The 5,837-nt window shown below is 32.7% G+C and overlaps 1 long non-coding RNA gene across 2 annotated transcripts; it reads right to left on the bottom strand.

Moving 5' to 3' along the window:
* Positions 1-1,738: 1,738 nt before the first annotated feature.
* Positions 1,739-4,092, bottom strand: LOC130467122 (uncharacterized). Of its 2 annotated transcripts, XR_008927283.1 has the most exons (5): positions 3,986-4,092; positions 3,792-3,860; positions 3,607-3,705; positions 3,026-3,090; positions 1,739-2,014 (listed from the first exon to the last, which is right to left on the bottom strand). It is a non-coding gene; the product is annotated as an uncharacterized lncRNA (long non-coding RNA). The 2 variants fall into 2 exon arrangements; XR_008927282.1 differs by having other exon boundaries at positions 3,026-3,705.
* Positions 4,093-5,837: the final 1,745 nt, after the last annotated feature.

The following is a 5,837-nucleotide window of genomic DNA, read 5'->3' as shown; positions in this document are numbered from 1 at the left end:
TTCTATAGTATTCATCGATGGTCATGTTCCCCATACTAAGGTTTATGAATTCCTAAACTTTTTGTTTTCTCATAAAAGGTAGGGTAAAACTTCCCCTTAAGGCAGTAACAATTGAATCTTAATTGAATCTTTCAGCAGTGCTAAGCCTAACTCTATTCTCTCTCCACCATAAATCAGCTTCATCTTTCAAATACATGACAACTTGACCCACTCTCATATTCTCAGGACAGTTCACAGCCCCAAACAATTTCTCAAACTCTCTAACCTAGTTCTCTAAAAAGTAAGATCGTTTTGCCCCTTAAAGTATGGTGACTTAACTTTGGCTAGTCTCTCAAACATGTCCCTAGCAGAATCGGGACGCTCAGTTCTCTCTTGGATCAGCTTTTCCGCCAAGAGGCAAATAGCAACAACTAAGTCATTATTGTTGGCCATTCTATAACACGACCTGAAATTAATATATTCTATCTTAGGTTCTAAACATCACTTACATGTCATTCTATATCAAGCAATATTTGATTTGACCATAGAGATCGCCTCAATAAACAATATTCACATAAAATCATTTACGAAGGTGCAACAATCATTGCAAAATAATTCTCCTCGATCATTCGCGAACGAAATTTACATAAAGGACATCCGATCGAGGGAAACAAATCAAATTCAATCATCACAAATAATAATAATAATAATAATAATAATAATAATAATAATAATAATAATAATAATAAAAGAAATTATTCCACTTCGCGTGCCCAAACTAAATCATTGACCACTTAGATAATTAAATATTTAACTTTAATTCCTCAAAAGAAACTTGTATTTCCTAAAAGAATATTAATAACAATTTCTAAACCATAATAACGTACTTGTCCCAAAATAAAATAAAAGCGCTACGTAATAAATTTAAACTACCATTGGGCGACTTGTCCCACATTATTCCCAACATAAATCATAATCAAAATTCGATAACACAATAAGTTTGGTGGAAGCAAACAATTTCTATTATGCACATATAATTGCAACATTTAAACAATAAACACATGCACGTACATAACAATTAATTTCTTATGCTAGCATTGACTAGCTACTAATGCACATATAATTCTATCCTATATGCCCTTCATATATTACCCATCTCTCATAAACTAAAGCATTGGAATAATTTAAATAACAGAGTAAAAGGACGATAATATAAGAAAATTATAACATAAAATAATAACATAAATATAAATATGAAATAAATAAAGTAAAATAAATTAAGGAAATGCGTAGCGAATAAATTCGAAAATAAATTTTTTTTAATTCGAATAAGATTTATATTTCCTAAATAACAAATTCTAACTTTTGAAACAACTTTAAAAAAAAAAATTGAACTTCTAAAAAATTGTACTCATTTTTTTTTTTTTTTTGAATAATAAATAATAAGAAAAAGAATAAAATTTTTGAAAGTCACTTTAATTCGAATAAATAATTTGATTCGAACTTAAATAAGAAATATTATATACTTTCAAACAAGATAAAAGGAAATCTGCCCCCCCAAAAAAGTACCAATTTTTGAACATTATAATACGTAGAAGCTCGATGTTTAAGAAATTTATTTTAAATAACTAGATAGTTAGGCGCCTAAAAATTTATTAAAGTAAAACCTTAGCTTCTAGATACCACTTTGTAACACCCCGACAATTCCCATTTTCTAAAATACCCCTTTTTAAATATAACTGTAGGGAATTATCAAAGTATTATCGCCCGTGTGAAAACGTAACGGCTTATTCAGAATTTTGCAGCGGAAAACATAAAACTAACTTTTAGGTTCATAAATAATCTTATTACATATTAGGTCCAAAACCAATTAACTGAAATAAGGAAATACGAATAGTACGACAAATTTCAAATTTAAGTTAACAAACCAAATCACTTAATAAAGCAAATATAACTACAAGCTCTCTAATCCCGATCCCCAATGATGCATCATCTTCAAACCTGTAGATGGACAACGCTTATTGATCCTTAGAGACTGCTCACCAAAGATGGGTCATCACAGGATCAATAAGGCATAGCCATGATCAACACACACAAACAAAGCACGTAATCAACAAAGCTGAGTACTACATACTAAAACAATATTAATCCTAACATGATACTATTAAACGAACCCTAACATGATACTATTAAACATAAGTAAGGGCAGACAAAACATGATAATTTGACGACCATACTTGACTAGACTAGGCTAGACTTATGACAATAATATTATTTTGGTTGAAATAGACAATGGACCGAGTTGTCCATCCAGAAGTCTTCACTAAGGAAGACGAGGTACGGGCGCGACTCCGTAACCTCAGTGACCTGCGATATCGAGGAACGTTTAAATAAAAATAGAACACGGTGATCAATCCGGTCCCAGAAAAGGCCATGGGCTACCACCATGAACCCCAACTCCTGTTTGTCCGTCACTTTAGACGTGCACAGTCTAAAGCTATTGCTACTCAGTTTCACTTTACATGATTTACAATTGAGATTTCGTTATGACTCAACAATCACATAAGACATACAATTCACATTTGTTCACAACTGTTTTTATCTTGGAATTAAGTAAGTGATCATAAAAGCATCAAGCAAGACTCATTCCAATTTATCCAACCTTTCCTTTAACCATGAGCAACCCTGTATATGGACATAAAGTTTCAACTTACTAAACAAGGTCCACCGCCCTCATAAAGTAGTGAAAAGATAGAAAGGGAACACAACCAATCAATCCAAACCAATCATATAGAATAATCTAGTGTTCCCAACCAACATGTTTGTATCAATCATCCATACTAACATGTTACAGTTCTCATAGTGCAAAATAAGTTCAATAAGTTTGTCCAACAGTATTAAACATGCACATTCCATATAACCAAGTTCGTCCATAATATCAACATCACCAAGTTCAACAATAATATCAACATAACCAAGTTCAACAACAAATTCAACATGGTTTCGACAATTAGCGCACATTCCAAGCACGCAGGTATGTACGTACCTTGTGTAAACAAACTGATAGGCCACTTTAACACTTTCAAAAGTCGCCTAAATAGAATTCTCCTCCTAAAACAACCAACAAATATTCCCAATCAACTTCTAATCACCCACAACAATAACAAAGCATTCTAAATACATCCTAAACATATTTAGAACATTCCCTAACATTGAAACGTGAACATTTGATTTCCCTAGCGTCATAATTATTGAATTAGTGATTGAAATTTGTTGAAAACTCTTCGCAAACATTATACTTTAAATTTCAAGCAATATAAATTCGTTTAAAACTTCGTCAAGGCCAAAGTAACATGCTTAGAACATCCCAACAATAACTTTAATAATCCACAATCATCCCACCATGATTCAATTCCATTAAAACTTAAATTCATATTTTAAATAATTAAAAATCATTATTTCAATGCAATTACATAATCTGAAAATTTAATTATTAATTAATTCAAATATATAATCTGAAAATTCATAGCTTAATCATAAAAATCATAAATTTAATCCAAGAAACATAAATTAAATTATTAAAACGTAATTAAAAACAATAATTTAGCTTAGGGTTCAAGAAACAACCAAAAGTGAGGGAGAGAGACGTTGGCCGGAGGGGAAAAGCGGCGGCGAGGGCTGCGGTGGTCGCCGGTTACGCGACAGTGGTGGTCGCGGAGGTGGTGGCTGTGCGGATGAGCAAAGTCAGCCACGAAAGTAAGAGAGAAAAGAAAAAAAACGAAGGGGAAAGGAAATAGAGAGGAGAGAACTACCGCGCAAGGTGGCGGTGGTCGAGGTTGTGCAGCGGCTGCGCTAGGATGCTCGGCGACGAGTGGTGGTTGCTGCGCAAATCAGAAGTGAACAAAGGGGAGGGGGAGCAAACGGTAAGGAACGACGCAAAGGGAGAAAAGAAGGAAGGAAAGAAAGAAAAAGAGAACGAAGAAGAAGGGGGTCGAAGGAAAGTTACCGGCGGGAGAAGGTCCGGCGGTGGTGGCGGCTGGCAGAAGCAAGGACGACGTGAATGGATGAAGGAAAGGGTTTCTGTTCTTTTACGTGAACTTGAGGAGGGGTTTTGGGATTTGCTTTCACGTGGAATAGAAGTAGAGAAGGGAGGAGTTTTGGGTTTGCTATTTTGGGCTTCACCCAATTGGGCTAGAATTAGGATTTAGTTTGGTTGAATCCAAAACGGTTAGAATTGTTTTCCAAATTCGATCGAACGTGTTTTCGTAATTCAATTCTTTTCAACATAAAAATTCTAAAATTATTTTTGATTTCATAAACCGTTAAAATACTTAAAATGTAATCAAATAAAATAAATAAATGTTAATTATATATTTATTACTAAAATTCGTAAATTCTATTTAAAATATAAATAACTATACGTTAAAATATATTAATATAATTTATAAATTTACGGAGGATTACACGTACCTATCAACCAAGAGTAGTTTCTAGACTATTAGCAAAAGGCTTTTGCTTACCTAAAAGATTTTAGAATTGAGTCTAAATACATAATGTGCTTAATTCTTCAATGGATTTTAGGATCTTGGAATCATTTTATTCACACCTGCCGGAACACATAACTCGAATAAAATGCTAATGACTTGTTTAAATTGCATGATTGCTTTAATTTTCAAGTTATTACTCATGATAAATGTTTAGACTTTGCATGTTTCAATGTATGTTTTAATTATTGTTTATAATTAAATATCTTGCACTGCAGTAAATCCTTTTAGAAAGGTAACAGTAAATTTCCTCGATTGGTAATGAATCCAAGAACGATTCATGGAAATGAGAGAAAATGAGCAATTCAAAATGTACGTTTCTTATAGTGACTTTTATGATTGTTTTCGAGTATCAAAGTCGAATGACAAACCAATTGGTGCTTGTGAATTCAAAATACATTGTAGTTTTGAGATCATAAAGCATTGAGTTTAAACGCTCAGCTTTACCAATGGTTAACAACCTAAAATCTTTTTTCCATTTAATTCTCGAATGAGTCTAGTTCCTAGACATTCGAATAGATCGATGCTTAGAGAACTTTAGAAGCTTCTGGTAAGATCATCTAGTTGAAACAAAATATTCAACATAAATTAAAATGGTAAAGAACTTTGTTAGAGTGACATTGGACATGTCTGAACAATGTATAAAAGTCAACACTAAAGAATTCAATTCTTAAGACTATAAGAAAGGGTACAAGAAATAGGAAAATAAGGAACAAATGAAAGAAATTTTACGATTTCGTTTCTACCTATAAGTTTATGTTTAAAGAGAAGTGACCTAGCAATCAAACTTCCTTGGTATCATATACCGCTTGAGGTTCTTACTTCGGTAAAAACTCAAACAATGGAAGCTAGGATACACTAATGGCCTACAAGTGGGAAATGAAGCATGGCAATGCTACATTAGTTGTAGGGTCATCTGGTTTGTTTTAAGTCCTTTCAAGGCTGGAACTTAATGGCTATTTTGTTCCATAAACAGCATACCTAAATTTCTGCTTCAAACACAGAAAGACTCACATTCAAGGAAAACAAAAACAATGTTTTTTGTTTATTTGAAATGGTCATTTACGGGTTGAGTCAATATGCTTGATTAAAACAAACAAATCTTTAACAATAAAACTTTACTAGGTTCAAATCAATCTCTTGATTTGAGTTCCACTAACCTTTAGCATTGTTGCTTAGACCATATCAACAAGTTAACATTCAAAAGCTCTATTTTGATGGACTTTTGAAAGTTGATTGATTTCTAGATCAATTTAAGACAAGCTAGTCTTACTTGTTGAAAGTAACAAAGGATATGAACTATTGTTAGAACGC

Source organism: Spinacia oleracea, chromosome 2 (assembly GCF_020520425.1).
Source record: "Spinacia oleracea cultivar Varoflay chromosome 2, BTI_SOV_V1, whole genome shotgun sequence".
Taxonomy (NCBI): Eukaryota; Viridiplantae; Streptophyta; class Magnoliopsida; order Caryophyllales; family Amaranthaceae; genus Spinacia; species Spinacia oleracea.
Note: the sequence above shows the minus strand (reverse complement) of the source record. Positions and strands in the feature narration are given on the sequence as shown.